Genomic DNA, 17,584 nt, shown 5'->3' with positions numbered 1-17,584 from the left:
CCAGCTTCTCCTCCGCCATATTCATCTGAACATATTTTTTGCCTCTTATTGAAGTGTATCTGATATTTTCATGTAGGGTTCTCCAAGTATAATATTAATTCATTCATTTCATTAGGACAATTTCGGTCGATTTATTATCCCTTATAATAATGAGAGCATGCTGTGTCAGACTCCTATTAATATGACAAAATACTTCACAAAATTAATTAAAAGGAGGAAAGTTTTATCTTGGCTTCTGATTTTATACATTTCAATTTACATTTCTTATCCTCATTGCTCAGGAACATGTGATGGCCTTTTTGTATTCATGGAAGCCAGGAAGTAAAGAAGAGGAGGAATGGGAGTGGGAAAGGGAGAAAAAGGATGAGAGGAAGAGGGAGAGGGAGAAGGAAAAGGAGAAAGAGAAGTAAAAGAAGGAAGAGGAAGAAAGGACTTTGATCTTAACATCCTCTTTGATTTCAAGTTCTCAGTGACCTAATCTCTTCAACTATGCCCACTTGAAAGGGTTCACCTCTTTATGGCAACGTAGTGAAAGCTAATTATTAATCACAATCCTTTATGATTTCAGATTTAATTTCTAGTGTAGTGGGTAGATCTTTCTATACAATTGTGATAACTTCTGTTCCTAAATATCAGAGATGCTATTTGGCATAGCAGTGATTTGGTTATACCATTGCTGGAGAGATGAATGAAATAATTTGAATGCAAATACATTTTATTTAGCAGATGCAGAAGCTTCAAGAGGTTTCATGTTGTGATCTTCAAAAATGACTATTTCATCTAACTCATAATGACATGAATTTTTCATAATTTTATAGCATTTCCATTCAAGTATTTATTATTTATAATGAGGTTCTTTCCTTCAAGTTGAAGGAAAAATAATCATTTATCTTAATTATTCTATAGAGTGTAGGTATAATATGAATTTCTTACCATTCAAAAATAACTTATCTTCAAGTCTATAGGAATAATTGGATAAGTGATGGAATATCTTGCTTTAGTTATCTTATACTGAGATTGATTCAATTTGTAAAAATAACTGTTGACATAAAATAAATGAAATTCACTATTTCTGTAAAATGACTAGGTAATCAAATATCAGAAATATATGACCAGTAACTAAAATTTTTAAATAATCAAAAAATGTATGAAGCTACATTTTTGTGTCAAAAACTTTTAGGTTAAAAAAAGAGAAAATCATGTGACCACATTAGATAATATTTAATTTAATGAAAAATTGCTTCATTCAGCCTGATAGAGCCTATTGCCTTTAGCTTACATGAGAAATTTGATTAATGATCCCTTTTTTGCTATTGAATAATAGAGTATTTCAATTTGTCCAAAGATTCTGTCATTTAAATCTTTGAGTGCATATTTTTTCAAAAAATTGAAAACTTTTTCACAGTACAGGTTCAGGTTTAATAACTAAATAAATATCTATGTTATTTGTTAAATTGATCCTCTAGCTTTCAAATAATATGAAATTTATTGTATTCTTGGATATATGAAATCTGTGGTACATATGGGTGTCTAAGCTTGTAATCCTGGCTACTCAGGAGGCTGGAGTTCAAAGCCAGCCTTGGCAAGAAAGTTTGTTAGACACATCTCAATTAATCACACACACATCACAACACCCACACACACCTCCACACACACACACACACACACACACACACAGACACACACACACATGCACAAAGCCAGAAATAGAATTGTGGCTCAAATGATAGAGCAATATCCTTGAGGGATATAAAAACAACTAGGGGACAGGTCTTGAGTTAAAATCACAGGTACAACACACAAACACACACACAATATATGTCTAAATGCTTATTTTAGTTTGAAGAAATAAACAATATCAGGAACAGTAATATTTGTTACATATCTTGCAACATTTGTGAAGTTGTTTTTAGTACAATATGTGTTAAGATATAATATAGGTCATTAAAATTAATATCAATCTAGTTAATATTTATAATTACTCATAACACCTTAGAGTACAGCAGTTCGTATTTTTCTATAAACATAAAAAGTATTCTGAGTAAAAGAAAGAAAAGAAGATTGGAAGAATAATAGAAAGAAAGAAAGGAAAAAAGAAAGAAAGAAGAAAAAGGCAAGAAAGGAAAGAAGAAGGAAGGAGAGAAAGAGAGAGAGGTAGGGATGTAGGGAAGGAAGGAGGAAGGACAGAAGAAAGGAAGGATGGAAATAGGAAGGAAGGAAGGAAGGAGGGAATGAAGGAACAAAGGAAGGAAGGGTGGGAGAAAGGAAGGGACAAACAATTTAATTTATAAAATCTATTTAGCCCAACATAAACTTCATGTAATTAATCCTTTAGTAAGTTCAAGTTTGCAATTTTCACTTCTTTGCATGTTCTCTATGCATGAATGAAACCAACAAATGAAGGATCATATATAACCAGGTGAATATGTTTGCATCTGTAGTAATATGTATGCAAATCTTTTTCTCATTTTCTATACATCATCAAATAACCATTTGCATACCATTTACACTTAGTTATAAATATTCTAAAAACTGATTAAACCAAAGGATGTAAATATATTATATAATATGAATACAAGTATTTATAGTGCTATTAATATTACAGTCTTCATGCTATATTAATTATAAAAATTTTATTATATATTTTATCAGAGAATTTAGCATCCTCTTATTTTGGTGTCTGTTTGAGTCCTACAAGCAAGCCATGATTTAAATCAAAGGAGATCTGTATTTGTTGGCTCAATCGAATATTTCTGAAAGCGATTAACTCATCAGAGATTGTTCAAATACATCAGAAGGGCCGTAGATAGGCTGTACCACGTTTACATGATTACCTATGATGTGATTCAAGAGCCACTGAACAATCATACTTCACTTTGCCATCACTATAATTATTCCCATTGCAAGAAGAATCATTCACATAAGTCACATGATATAAACTTGTCCTTAAGTTATTATTTCTATGAAATAATATCCAAAGGATACACTACACTGAATTAAAGAAAAAATTGCAAAGTGTATTGGACGTTGTAACTCCTTTCGTATGCACATGTGGAAATTCTATTCTCCCGTCTGGTGACATTAGAATCAACCTTTCAGAGATGGCATTACAATAATGATCCTGATAAAAGAAGCTCAATATAACTACTCTGCCATATGAATGTCCAGCAAATAGATTGTGATGAACCAGAAAGTGGACCCACTAAAGACAAGGAATTGCTTTGAACAAGCATTTTTATAATCAATGCTTAAGCTTATAGCATATGGGTAATAAAATTCTGTTGTTTTTAAGCCACTTACTTTGAAGTATTCTCTTATAACAGCCCATTGCTGACAAAAGGCAAAGCAGTTTTGAGTTAATATCACAAATTATGATAAAAAAGACAGGTGCATAGTAAAGGAGACCTATCTCAGCCATTCAGAGATTAGAAATGTGGAGAAAAAGCCTCATTTATGTAGGTTAAACATGGAAGAGAGAACGTGGTTAGCCCAAAGCCAAATGCCAAAGTCAGAGAAATTTAACAAAATACCATGAAGTTGAAACAAGTCTTAAAAGGGAGATCTGGGCTTAAAGGGAGTAGGGCACTTCTGCCCTAATGGAAATGGTGGACTAATACAGTCATATCACTCAATGTACATATGTGAGAATATAAGTAGGATACTTGAAGGGATAGGTGGTGTTGGGGTAAGGGAAGGAAGAAAAGTGGAAAGATTTCAATGTTCCAGATGTATTGTACATTGAAATGCACATATACTCTATTAAATACTGACATGATGAAGCGAAACCCCTTTGCACAACTTGATAAAGATTAAAACAAATTTGAAGTTTTAATAGTAAGAGACAAGAATCATAAACATTTAGAAATAAATAAGAGGATAGCATTGACATATTGTTATGGCTTGTGTTTCTTTCAATATACAAAAATTTATGTGTCAAGTCTGCTGCAAATGTAAATTTTATTTTGCCAATTCTTTTTTCAAATTGCTTAAAATATAGAGAACCAAATTCCACAACCCCTTCACTTCCAATAAAAAAAATCTTATAGACCTTTAGGTTTTTCAGTTGTTTCTAAATATCTTAATGTGATGCATTGGAACCAATTTCATTCTACATTTAATTTTAATTTTTAAAACACTAAATTCTTCTAAAATCCTCTCACTCGGACATAGGTATGGATAGATAACTGACGTGGGCAGAATCAGAATTATTCAGAAGGCTGTAAATGGATGCTTATCTAATATTCTCTCTTCTTGATCATAGAAAACAGACTGCCCTTGTTAGGAAAATGAGGGAGAATGGAAAAGAAATAGGCCAAACTCCATAATCAACAGGTGAGGACTGTTTATTGATAAACAGCGAGGGGCACAGCCCTTCCAGCAGGTTTGGAGGTTGTGTGAGGGAGCTGGGACAGGGTCTGGGTTTTTATAGGAAGTCTGAGCAAGGAGGTAGAGGTTAATGGAAAGCCCCTAGCTCAAGGAAGGTGTGGGCCCACAATGGGATGTTTACAGCTGGGTTAGGTGGATTGCCCTGCCTGCACTTCAAAGGAGTTCACATATACCTGGGTTTTGCCTGCAGTCTATATGGACCTAGGATAGTAGGGTGGGGGTCAATCCTTCATATTCCATCTTCAGATACATAAAAGGATAGGGCCAAGAGGGGAGAGGCAAGTTCTTCATATAGGATCTTTGGATACATAAAAAGAACTGGGATGATAGAGGATTAACATGGAGTTATGAGAACAAAGCAGATTCCAATCATTTTGAAACCTGGAGTATAAAAGGTGGAGTATAAAAAGGGGTCTTTTCTGGCTGCCTTCAGCTGGCATGGGGGTGTCGAGGAGTCACTGGGGCTGGGGTCTTCAGGTCCATGTCTGTGCTCGGTCCAAGGCAGTGTAAGCAAAGCCTCTGGTTGCCTGCAGTAATAGGATGGCCTTGATGTGGTCCCAGGTCTTGAGTCAGGGCTATTATCCTGTTAGAGAGAAACTTGAAAATGCTGAGATCAAGCAAAAGGCTGACTGGTTGATATGAGTTACATAGGAAAACACACCCAGGGCACAAACCAGAAAAGTTCCATTTGGATCATGAGCCCATAGCCAGTCAGAAACTAGGGCTGGATTGGAGTAGTTAAGGTAAAGGGCCTGGTGAGAGACTTTGATCATTTCCTATAAATAGCTGGTAACAAAGGCAAGAATGTAAATTCTTGTCCAGTTAGAAGTTAGACAGATATGGACATTAGATGGACAAGCTTCTCAACTTGTTTCTATTGACCTCCTGGCTCTGGTTAATTTTGAAAGAACAGGCACAAAGTGGCTGATGTGACATCATCTCCTCTATACTTTTCTGCCTTGTCCTGGAATCTAGCTGCTTGTGGCTAGGATATGGGCTTTGAACTCAAGGCCTGAGCACTTTCCCTGAGCACTTCTGCTCAAGGCTAGCATCCTACCACTTTGAGTCACAGGGCCACATTTAGCATTTGGATGGTTAATTTTTGAGCCAGCTTCCAGCCTGGCTCTTTGCTGTTTGTATAGGAATAGAGTCTCAGGGATTTTTTGCCTGGGCTGGCTTTGAACTGCAATCTTTGCCACAAAAACACTTTATAATTTCCAATCAAAGCAACAAGGAGATCAGTGGGAACAAGTAGAGCTTATGTGCACCCTGTCAAAAATTGATCAAGAAATACTTGCCAGAACTCTGCAATGACACAACTCAATAGCTAGGATGAGGGTTTGAGTATAGCTTGGCTGCCTGGGAAACCTTATAACCAAAGTGTGTAAGAGGCTCTCCTGGCCTATACATGTATTAATAGCATAACAACATAGCTGGCTTTTTCAGGTCAGGCTGGGTAAGGTTTATAGAGAGTGTCCCACAAGAGTCTAGATTTTGTAAATCTAAAGGAGTCTTTTACCAAGAATCAGCTGTGTGTGATCGAGTCAGGCAGGAGTCCAGTATACCATGGAGGTGTTAGCATGCTTCAGGCAGGATCTTGGCTAGACTGCATCCCTCGGATGAATGATTAATTACTTACAACATTATACACAGACTGGCTAAAGACACTTGACTTTAGATGGATATAGAGAATAACATACTAGTTTTAATGTTAAATCACAGTCAATAATTACATACAAACTTTACTCATAAACTGTCTTTTAAGGCATACTCATACCATCTCCTACATACTCGAACTTTCTGAGGACAGAAACAGTTATGTGGAACAAACATTTTAAGACAATTCTTATCTCCTTACTGGTGTTTTTCATCACAGCTGGTTAGTAGATGAGCTGGGTCTCATTCCTTTTACTACTACCCTTGATAAAAATGTTTTCTTTTAACAAACAGCACATTTGATAGGAAATATCTGTATCAAGAAATAGAAGAAGATAACTTTTTACACAGGTTTTATGTATTATAATAAGATTATGCTGAACATGTTCACACACTTATACTTAAACCAAAGTTTTAAGGTGCACTTAAGTTTTTAAAAAAATGAAAACCAACCATATGGTTTTTTTTTTTTTAATTCCAGTGGCAAAGTGATATTGTTTTGCCCAATATGATAAAAACACGTGTCAATATCAGAAAAGTAGGCAATACCAAACAATATGCAAGGCAAATTTTGACAAACAGAATTTCCACCCTTAAACAAACATTAATAACAAGAGCAGAAAATCTTTAAATCGATTTTGGTGATGAGGCATATTACATGATTTAAATATTTTAACCCCTAGAAGAGTGAAGAGGAGAGTGGAGTAAGGTTGGTGGAAGAGTGGAGGTTGTAGAAAAATCCATTATGTTGTCTTTGTCTCTTTCTAGCTGTCAGCTTCCAGGGCATGTAGAGAGAATTGGGGGAGAGGGTGGCTGAAACAGCCACCGTAAGGAGAAGAAATAACACTTTTAACATGAAGACATTTAAAGGGATGATGTGGCATAATGAAGGTGCTGAAAAGTGAGTGTTTGAGTGAGTGGATAGAGAGAGTTATTGGAAGATGTGAGAGGGAGGGATTTCTCTTCTGCAGTCTCCTAGAGAAGAAATTAAGAATAAAGATTTTGATGTGAGTGGACTCAGGAAAGAGAAAAGGATTGGATTATTGTCTAAGTCCAAAAAGAAAAAGGACTGGTTTGTTTCTTTTATGGGATTTCAGTGTGATAAAGGGAGAGAGCCGTAAGAGAGAGGCTGTCCTCAGTGTTTTTGACACCCATACACTTTCAGTGACAGGTTAACGAAAGTTCCAGAGCAGAGGCCTATTTATTTAGGGTATGGAAGGGAAGAAGGTGTATTAGACATAGAACAGGATTGAGAAGTGTAAAAGTATGGAGGGGTTTGTGTAGAGGGATTTTTAACAGGGCTGTTAGCTTGTTGTTTTATCTTTTTTTTTTTTTTTTGGTCTGGTCGTGGAGCCTGAACTCTGGGGTTGGAAATTGTCCCTCAGCTCTTCAGCTCATGGCTAGTGCTCTACCACTTGAGCCACAGTGCCACTTCCGGCTTTTTTCTTTTTGCTTATTTGGTGCTGAGGAGTTGAACTCAGGGCCTCAGGCATGCAAGGGAAGCACTCTACCACTGAGTCACCTTCCCAGCCCTTGCTGTTTTATCTTTGGAGGCCTATGCCCATCCTCACCTTGTGTCAGCTACACAGGTAGGCAGACAGGAAAGCACAGGGACAGGGGTGAGCAGAAGGGGTTTGCTTGACACAGGCACACAGTCTTAGCCTAGATAAGCTGGACCAACTGCAAATAGCAAGATTGCAGTTAGAAGCCCAAGGAAAGAGAAAAGGATCTTTGGTGCCAGAGGTCATCAAAGAAAAGAGAGAGTGAGAGAGAAAGGGAGAGGGGGAGAGAAAAGGGGTGAGAGACAGATTGGTGAGCAAGGCTGGAGAGCAGGTAGGGGGAACTCTGGAGTGGAAGTCAGAGAAGGACTTGGTGAACAGAACAGAATAAGCAGAGTGGGGGTTTTCTGGAGCAGAGGTAGAAGAGGGCTTATGTATAGGGGACCTGGGACTCCCCACCGTTTTGTTGGAGAATTGTTTAAATCACTAAGAGGAAAACCTAAGGTTCCGAATTTAGGCTAGTGCTGGCCATGATAATGAAAACAGATTTTGGAAGAAAAACACGTCAGATTATTTTTTTACTGTAAATCAGTCAGCCCAGTTTCTTAAGATTAGACCACAGTCATACCAATGGGGTGTCTCTGGGAGACAATTTGGAAAATTTGGTAGGACTACTGAGTCTGTCTCGTTGTTCCAGGCATCCCTGGTGATTTGGGAAGGCAGATGGCCATATCCAAGTAATTAGGATAGAGCATCCCCAAAGGTCCTAATTACAGGTGGTCATGGAGTCAGGAAAAGAGACACTCCTGGAGTCTCCTGGATTCCCACAGACAGGAAGGAAGGAAGGAAGGAAGGAAGGGAATCCTGGATTCCTGAGGTCCGTTTCGTTGCACCTCCACCACAGACTGGGCTGGTAATCTTGTACTGAGGCTTTTACATGGTGAGTGAAGTTGACCAAAAGGCAAAGACCCTCCAACCTGGAGTTAAGAGTCCAGGAACAGAGAAAAAGAGAAAGAATAGGGGGAGAGACCTTTTCTGGGTTTATGCAGGGGGCCAATAATACCTCAAGCCACAGCACGGTTGCTGTCCACTGCTTGCACTGTTTACAAAGGCAAAGATCAAGAGGTCTTTCATGTGGCTGTTTAGCCCAAAGTAAGCTCTGAGGGCGCTGTCCTCCCAGTGGAGAAAGGCCTTGGAAGGAGGAGGAAGGTAGCAGAAAGCCTCCATGAGGGGTGGCAAGGAGGGGTGTGGCCCCTGGGCAGAGGGCACCCAGTCCTCCCGGGTGTCAGAACCATATGTTAGGAAAATGGAGGAGAATGGAAAAGGAATAGGCTGAACTATATCATCAACAGGTGAGGACTGTTTATTGAGGCACAATGAGGGGCACCATCCTTCCAGTGCATTGGGAGGTTGTATGAGGGAGCTGGGATGGGATCTGGGTTTTTATAGGAGGTCTGAACAAGGAGGTAGAAGTTAATGAAAAGCCCCTAAGTCAAGGAAGGTGGGGAACTTTCAGTTTGGCCCACAATGGGCTTACGTGGATTTCCCTGCACTTCCAAGGAGGTCACACGTACCTGGGATTTTGCCTGGAGTCTGTATGGGCCTGGGACAATAGCGTGGTGGGGAGGGCAGGTCAATCCTTCTGTCCTAATTGGAAAAAGTTATCCTTACCAGCTTTTCTGCATATAACATTCCATAAACATTTTCTTATTAGAGGATTATTCAAGATTAGCTATAAATTGATTGATAATGACTGAGCTTGACAGAAAGGTGAGGGAAATCTCTCTACACTTCAGTGAGGTTCTGACTTGTGTTTCACAAAGTGTTATGAAAGCTCTCTATGAGAAATCTAACAGCTGCATTTCTAAAAAGTCCTTGCGTGCTTACACTTTCTGATAATGTCTCAACTCAAGTACTTCTTCTTGAAGATCCACACCATTCAATGATGCTGTATTAGATCCTTGTTACATTTTACAGACAGCTCATGGTGATGAAATTTGGGTTTTTCATAATTGCTCTTCCAATTCCATCCACAATATGCAGACAAAAATTATCTGAAAAATTTGTATCCGTTGATAGTGCATATACTTTTCTACTACAAATATAAAATGTAGTAAAATTTTTCATAGCAATCATACTGCACTAGGTTGTGGGCAGATTCTAATGTAAATAATATACTGTGTTTATGTAGAGAATTTGAGCATCCAAAATTTTAATATGCCTGTGGTCGTAAAACCAGTACCTTACTGATATTGGGTGACAAATACTTCATATAAGTATAGAAGAAGTTTTCCTCGTATTTTTAAATATATTTTTTTTGTAAATATCATATACAGAGGGGTTACAGTTACATAAGTAAGGTAATGAGTACGTTTTTTATTGAGCATTGTTACCCCCTCCTTTGATTTTCCCCTACCATCCCTTCCCTGCACACCTCCTCAACTCCCCACTTTACCACCCTCTGATATTGTCTTGTACATCCCATTGCTACAGTGGGTCAACCTGTATCCTTTCCTTGTATCTTAAATGAAGAAATGCTGGCTTGATTTATGCTTATTCTAATTGTGTAGACACACCTATAGTCACTCACCAAGTCCAAAAGCACATAAGTGAAATGCACATCATCTTTTGTCAGTTGGTATAATTGTATTGTACACATTTATTGACAGGTTACAAATTATTTTCAATTTTTAATACATTAAAAAACTTTCTTTTTTTTTTAATTTGTTGGCCAGGAAATGGAAGACCTCAGTCAGCATTTCTAACTTTAGACTTTTCACATGGGTTGGTTAAGTGTTGACCTGAGGTCCAGTCTTCTGAGGCCTCATTCATCTGCTTAGGAATTGATGGTAGTTGGATGTGAGGGTGATCTGCTGCGACATCTGTCACCCCATTGATCCCCAGGGTTGATTCGGCTGATCTGGCTGGCTAGGTGGGTGTCCCCTTCCTCCCTCACCGCTACATGTGTGACCCTCCCGAAACTGTGCACTCGGTCGAGGAGGACGACCATCCCCAATAGAGGAGGACCGGTCTTAGGTCAAGGATATACGGGTAGCTGAGCTCCCCTGATAGAACCTCCAAACAAGCTCTCAAGGAATTGATGGTAGCTTTTGTAAAAAAGCTCAAGGAAGGATGCCATTTAAAGCTTTATAACCTTATTTTTTACCAGGATATTCTTCTGCTTTGGTTTTTGAGACTGTCTACAAGAGCAAGAATGCCATGGGGAGCAAGGAGACACCATAAGACCTTTACTTACTGAGATTTGTGAGTGACTTGTTATCACTTGTACGGCATGTTGCAAGTCGATTCTGGCAAAAACTACCAATTTTAGGAGATAAGATGAGTGGAAAAAAAACTCTTAGAGACAAAGACATCTTCAACATATTCGGTTCGAAGCATTCCATCTAAGGCATATTCAACAATTAGTGAAACTTGTGTTGGCTGTATCTATGTGTCTTTCTCCATGTGTGCATGTATACATGTGTATATGTATGTGTATATTTGTGTGTATAGTAACATACATGTGTACATATATAAGGGCATATACACACATATATGCAAATATAAATAAATATAAATATATAAATATATGTGTATATATATCAGCTGTTCAGTGATTTAATCTAGAGTTCCCAGCACATTGCCATTCTCACAAAGTGTACATGATAAACTGCTCTGAGGATCTGTGCTCACTTCCCCCCATTACCTTGTTTTTCATCCCTGTGAACAACTTCAGCCTACTTTCCCTAGGATACCTTTGTTTTGGTTACTGACTGATAATAAAAGAAAAACATTCTTTGTAAAAGAAAAAGAACTTTTAGGTCACAAATGGATGCCTATGAGATAAAATTATAATAGAAATAAAAGTGAAAAGGAATTCCTAGATCTGTTGTTTTGCCATTTAGAATGGCAAAGAATAATATCACGTTACTCTTATAACTTTTAAAGAATGCAAGGGTAACTGATGGTCCCTATCATGTTCCCACAAAACCAGTGGATCCTGAAGGATAATAGTAGACCAGCAGAAATTCTAAATAGCAGACATGGAGCATGAAAGAGAAAGAGAGAAAATGAGAGAGAGAGAAAGAGAGAGAGAAATATCATAATACTGAAAGTGCATAACAGATAAACAAGAGCTGTATGAGAACCTTCATACTTCTATCTTTAGACTCTCCATGTACATTTGAAGGTATTTGATGTCTGATAACCCATCAATATAAAAATATAAAGTAATTTTGATAAAAATTAAAGATTACTCAGAAGAAATTATAAATGCAAAAACAGTCTTCACAGAAGCAAACTCTCAGGGATATTTCATGACTTTGAAAAAGATGAAGTGGCTGAAGTTAGTATAAATTTAGAAGTATGACAATTCACAAAAACATAAAAAGATATTCATGTATTTCATTATATAACGCAAAGCAGAAAGTAAATTTTGTTCAGATGATTTTTAAAAGAGCAGTCTCTCCGGTTCTTGGAAGGTGGCTCAGTGTTAGAGTGCTTGCCTTGCATGCATGAGGCCCTTGGTTTGATTCCTCAGCACCATATAAGCAGAAAAAGACAGATGTGATGCTGTGGCTCAAGTGGTAGCACTCGACTTGAGCTGAGGGACGGCACCCAGGACCCAGAGTTCAAGCCCCACAACCAACAAAAACCAAACCAAAAAACTAAACAAAACACAGTCTCTCACTTTTGTGGCCTCAACTCTGTAAAACCACTGCTTCAGCTTAAGGCTAAGATGTTATGTGTGGACATTTATCAACACTCCTGATTCAGACTCTACTTGAGAAAATTTTTAATCAATATTTTCTTCTTAATTTTGATCGCTGTGAATTCACATGCACCTATAAAAAATGGTCATCCCAGTAACATTTTCAAAATACCTCGTAATGACGACTTAAAAAAGTTGTATTATATTGCAAAAAGGAAAACAATGCAAAAAATAAAGAAAACCAATATTTAAATATTAATGATTAATAAAATAAAAGCCAAATACCAGAATTTCCAATATTTGAAGTATACTACATATTAGATGTTACAATTTGCTCATATTCCTGTACATTTAAAACTGGCTAAGATTATGATGTTCAACAAGAATTTTATAAGCTATGAGTACCCTTTAAAGTTACACTGTAAGATAACTTTTTATGTCTCACTCATCACTGATACATGGCTTAAATAGTCATTTGTTCTTTGCTAACATAAAGAAAAGAAGCCCTAAAGTTTCAACAGAAATTGTGTAGTTAAAGTCTTATCTCTTTGCTCTGTTTCTTTACACAAAGACTTTGCATCTTCTCATTAATAAATTTTCTATAAACTCTGAAATGTACATACTTAGTAATATATGTCAGCTACCATAAATCTTAAATACTTTATGGAAAAGTTTTATGACCTGATAGTCTTTATTTTGGCATATATAAGCAGGTTCCCAAAATTAAACATATTTAAAACATTAAAACTTTTAACACACCTTAACACTTGCTGCAGTGTTCATTATGAGAGGTGCCCTGTATAGAATAATTGAATTCCTCCTCCTACACATCTCTTGAACAACAAACATCTGGACTCATTTTGTTTTTGTCATATCAATCTTGACTTTATTCTTAAATGTGTGCTTATGTAACAAATACATGGTTCTAAAATTTCACAATTCTTTTGAACTTGCTTTTTGTTGAATTATCTAGTTTAAAAAAATCAATTCCACTTTATATATAAAAAATGTTCTGTGCTCAATTCGGCAGCACATACACTAAAATTGGAACAATACAGAGAAGATTAGCATGGCCCCTGTGCAAGGATGACACCCAAATTCATGAAGCGTTCCACAACAACAGATGCTGGAGGGCATGTGACCAGAAGGGAACCCTACTATATTCTTGGTGGGAGTGTAAACTTGTTCACGCACTTGGAAAGCAGTATGGATGTTCCTCAAAGGGTTACACATAGAGCTCCTCTATGACCCAGCAATCCCACTTTTGTGCATTCACCCAAATGATCACTAACAAGGCCATTCTAAAACTACCAGCACAACTATGTTTATTGCAACATTATTTACCATAGCTTAGATATGGAACCAACACCGATGCCCCACAATAGATGAATGGATCAAGAAAACATTGTGTGTGTGTGTGTGTGTGTGTGTGTGTGTGTGTGTGTGTGTGTGTAATGGAATTCTATCATACATCAAAAAGAATTACATTGCCCAATTTGTTAGAAAATGGAAAGACTTGGAAAAATTTATATTAACTGAAATACGCCAAGTCCAAAGAAACATAGGTCCCATGGTATCCCTTATTTGCAATAAGTTATATATGTCTGGGAAAAGCAGTAAAGGTCAAAAGCTATGTGCATATGACTAGATAAGATGATGTTAAACTAAATGAACCCAAGGTAGGGACACAAGTGTGTATTTTTCCTTTCTTGCTGTTGTTTCTAATGCACTTATAATGTACGATGTGATTTTTTTCTTTTTTTTTTTTAATTTGGTCGTCCCACACGGTATAACCCCTGTTTTCACTGTATTTGGTGTTGATGCCCCTGCATCTTTTACATACATTTCTCTAATTTGGAGAGGGAAAGGGAAAAACCAAAATGCTCAAATAGAGATACTGTTTGACCCATTCTAACAATGAGTTGCCCAAGACACTATGTTGAAATACTAACTTTACAATTTAGACAGTGGGGGGGGGTGAAGTGTGTACTTGTGGAGGTGGAAGGGAGAGGTAGTTGGGGAAAAACAAAGGGGGAGGTAACAATGTTAGATAGGAAATATACTCATTACTTTGCTCATGTAACTGTAATCCCTCTGTACAGTGTTTTTACAATAAAAAACGTTTAAAAATGATGGAAGAGTTTATTTCCATTATTTTAACCATATAACATCATTAACCAAGAAATTAATGCAAAATACTGACCTGAAGATATTTTGAATAAGTGTATGTGTGTGTGTGTGTGTGTGCGTGTGCATGTGTGTGTGTGCGTGCATGTTGGCATGCCCAGAGTTTGAACTCAGTGCTTCAAGGATTTGCAAGGCCTTTCCTCTCTAGCTTTATGAGCTATTATGTGAGCTACATTTCCATTCCTGGACCTTTGCTAGTTCATTTAAATTTTTGAAAAATAATATTGTGATTTTTTTTTTTGCCTTAATTGGCTTCCAACTCCTATCCACAGATCCCATGTTCCTTTGTAGATATGCCGGGTAGACAAGATTACAGGTATGACAAACCAGTACAAGGCTTTAGGAATAATTTTAAATGTAGAAGAAACTAGTTCAGGAGGGCCTGTTTTATTATTTCCTACTTTTAAAGCATTTTGGAGTGACTATATGTGAATTGTTTACGTTTTGGGATACTTAAAAGACAGTAAGTGATGGTATTTAAAAGTTTTAGTACTTTTTAAAAAGGATACTGGAACTGTGGGACAGAAAAATTTGGCTCTCTTTGGACCACAATTTATAATCTCAGCACTGTGCATGATAACCCAAAGTCACCAACTCAGTCTGTGTTGAAGACAAAATGTGATAGAAAACAATTACCGTGGGCAATATTTTTATGCTATTATTTATTGGACAATATGAATATTGAATTGAGAGTATAAGAGAATGGAGAGATTTTACCTACATTTTTGTACTGCTGAAAGGCTTTTGGAAACTTTGACTCATTTCCTTCCTCACTATATGTCTTTGGGCAATGCACTTAGTGCCTTGAATTACAATTTTTCTCAACACTAAAATGGTAATAACATTAGCATTACAGCAAATTTTTTAAGACCTAAGAGACATAAAACTTGTGAAATACTTAACATAAACTTCTATGAATGAGCTTTCAGTTTACCCAGTAGTTTTTTTAATATTAAACAGAATGTGATATATATCACAGGAATCATTACATGTACTGAGCAACCAGAAGTAATGTTATTTATTGACTATGCTGTGCTTCCAAGGAAACCAGCTGGATAACTTCTCATGCTGTAAATCAAACTGGTTATCTTATGTCTTGATAGTGTAAAACTATCAGGGACAGAATAATGAAGGAATGCTGTAGACTGGGGTGAAGTTCATATGATAATGTGCAAAACTCATAAAACGTAAAAGTAACTGAGCAGTATATTGAGTTTTACATCATTTAAGGTAAATTGCAAAGGCAGGGAAGACATAGAAGAATGAATTCTCCTTTTGATATCCTATCATACAAAGGTCCTTAGCAGGATAAACTCTTTCCTCATTCTTGTAGAGGCATCATCAGATGAGAGGAACTCTATTTTTGGGTTGCTTCCTTCAATTTATTCTTCAGTTTGAAACCTGAACTACATGAGACTGCAAGAAACCAAGGAGAATTAGACATGCAGGATTTGGAAAGAGCAATAAAATAAATAAAATACAGAGAGCCTTGTAAAAGGTCTAAATAAATTGAGTTATATAGTCTCAAGCGTAAAGAGAAAATGATTTAAGCAATATCATGTTATTGAAAATTGAAAATTGTGAGGAGTTGCTCAATTTTTTTCCTTTCTACTATATTGAATTAATTATTTATTTTGTATATAGAGATTAAAGATGAGATTAACAAGGAAATTGATTAAAAATCGACAAAAGTTCTGAATAGCCATATTTTCCAAAATGCCCTGAAAATCACCAGTGGGTTTACAAAGTTGTGTTTAATACCACTTCTATGCTGGATTAATGCTTTGTGAACAGAAGTCATTAGAGAAATGCAATTCAAAATTATTATGATACTACTTCATAACTATTATAACTCATCAAAAAAATCAAAGGAACTTGGTGTGGTGGAAAAGGCTTGTAATTCCAAGCATTTGGAAGGTTGGAGTAAGAGGATTTGAGCCTAAGGCCAGTCTGGGTACTGCACATAGTAAAAACCTGCCTTTTCAAAAAACTCAAACGTAATTATGTTGGTGATAGTGTGGAGAAAAGGAAATTTTCTACACTCGTGGTTAAAATACCGGTTATTATTCTCATTCTAGAAAGTAGTATGGAGTTTTCTAAAGAAATACAGAGTTGAAATATCATCTGACCCACCAATCATATGATTATTTCTCTCTGGGTAACTAGTAAATACATCTATAGTTCATTGTTATTCACATTATTCACAACAAGCAAGATATAAATCAAAGTTATGTGTTCAACTACAGACTAATAAAGCAACTGTGGTGCATGCACAAATATATTTTTGTTTCATCCCTAAACTAGCAAGAGACTTCTCCCATTAGCCACAACTTACAATGACCTGAAAGATGTATTTAAATGAAGAAAAATGTTGCCTTATGATCTTTGTCCAAACACACACACACACACACACACCAACCTAAAACAACAGAGAAATTTTTCAAAAAGTAAAGCAAACTGGAATTTCTGGGGCATTTATGTCACAATATAGATGATAGTAGATATACAGGATGACCAAGTATAGAGTTGTAATGTACAATATGAGGATGCAGCAGACAACACTGGCTTTACATAGGAATGAAGCTAATTAAGTAGGAGCTGTTCTTCTTGTAGGGGTTGCTCTTTTAATTGTTCTCCTTCAGTAATGGATGAGATTAACATAATTCTTTAAATATACCTGCCGGTTTGTAGAAATAATAACAAATAAGATAGCAATAATGTTGTATGCTCAACATAGAACAAAATGTCAAATTAAAATACATGAGATTATCTTTGATATAAACTAATTATTACAAATAAGGGAACCCATTGGACATACGTTTAAGTCTGGCTTACTTCAGTTAATGTGATTTTTTCCAATATCTTCCATTTCCTGACAAAGAGGTGGTATTATTCTTTCTGATGGAAGCATAGTATTCCATGTGTATATAGGTGTGTGTGTGTGTGTGTGTGTGTGTGTGTGTGTGTATTACATTTTCGTGATCAATTCATCTACTGAGGTACATCTGGGTTGATTCCATATCTTAGCTATGGTAAATAATACTGTGATAAACATAATTGTGCCTTGTTTGTGGTCACTGTGATAAATACCCAGAAGTGGGATTACTGGGTAATAGGGGAGGATTATTGTGTACATCAAGGATAA

General features: G+C 36.6%; 1 non-coding gene across 1 annotated transcript; it reads left to right on the top strand.

Annotated features, from left to right (window-relative positions):
- Positions 1 to 13,266: 13,266 nt before the first annotated feature.
- LOC122126687 lies at positions 13,267 to 13,373 on the top strand. Its single transcript, XR_006151000.1, has one exon. It is a non-coding gene; the product is annotated as a U6 spliceosomal RNA (small nuclear RNA).
- Positions 13,374 to 17,584: the final 4,211 nt, after the last annotated feature.

This window comes from Dipodomys spectabilis, unplaced genomic scaffold (genome assembly GCF_019054845.1).
Source record: "Dipodomys spectabilis isolate Male_0828 unplaced genomic scaffold, ASM1905484v1 ptg000287l, whole genome shotgun sequence".
NCBI classification, from domain to species: Eukaryota; Metazoa; Chordata; class Mammalia; order Rodentia; family Heteromyidae; genus Dipodomys; species Dipodomys spectabilis.
The sequence above is the reverse complement of the archived record's forward strand: the minus strand, read 5'-3'. Positions and strand labels throughout refer to the sequence as shown.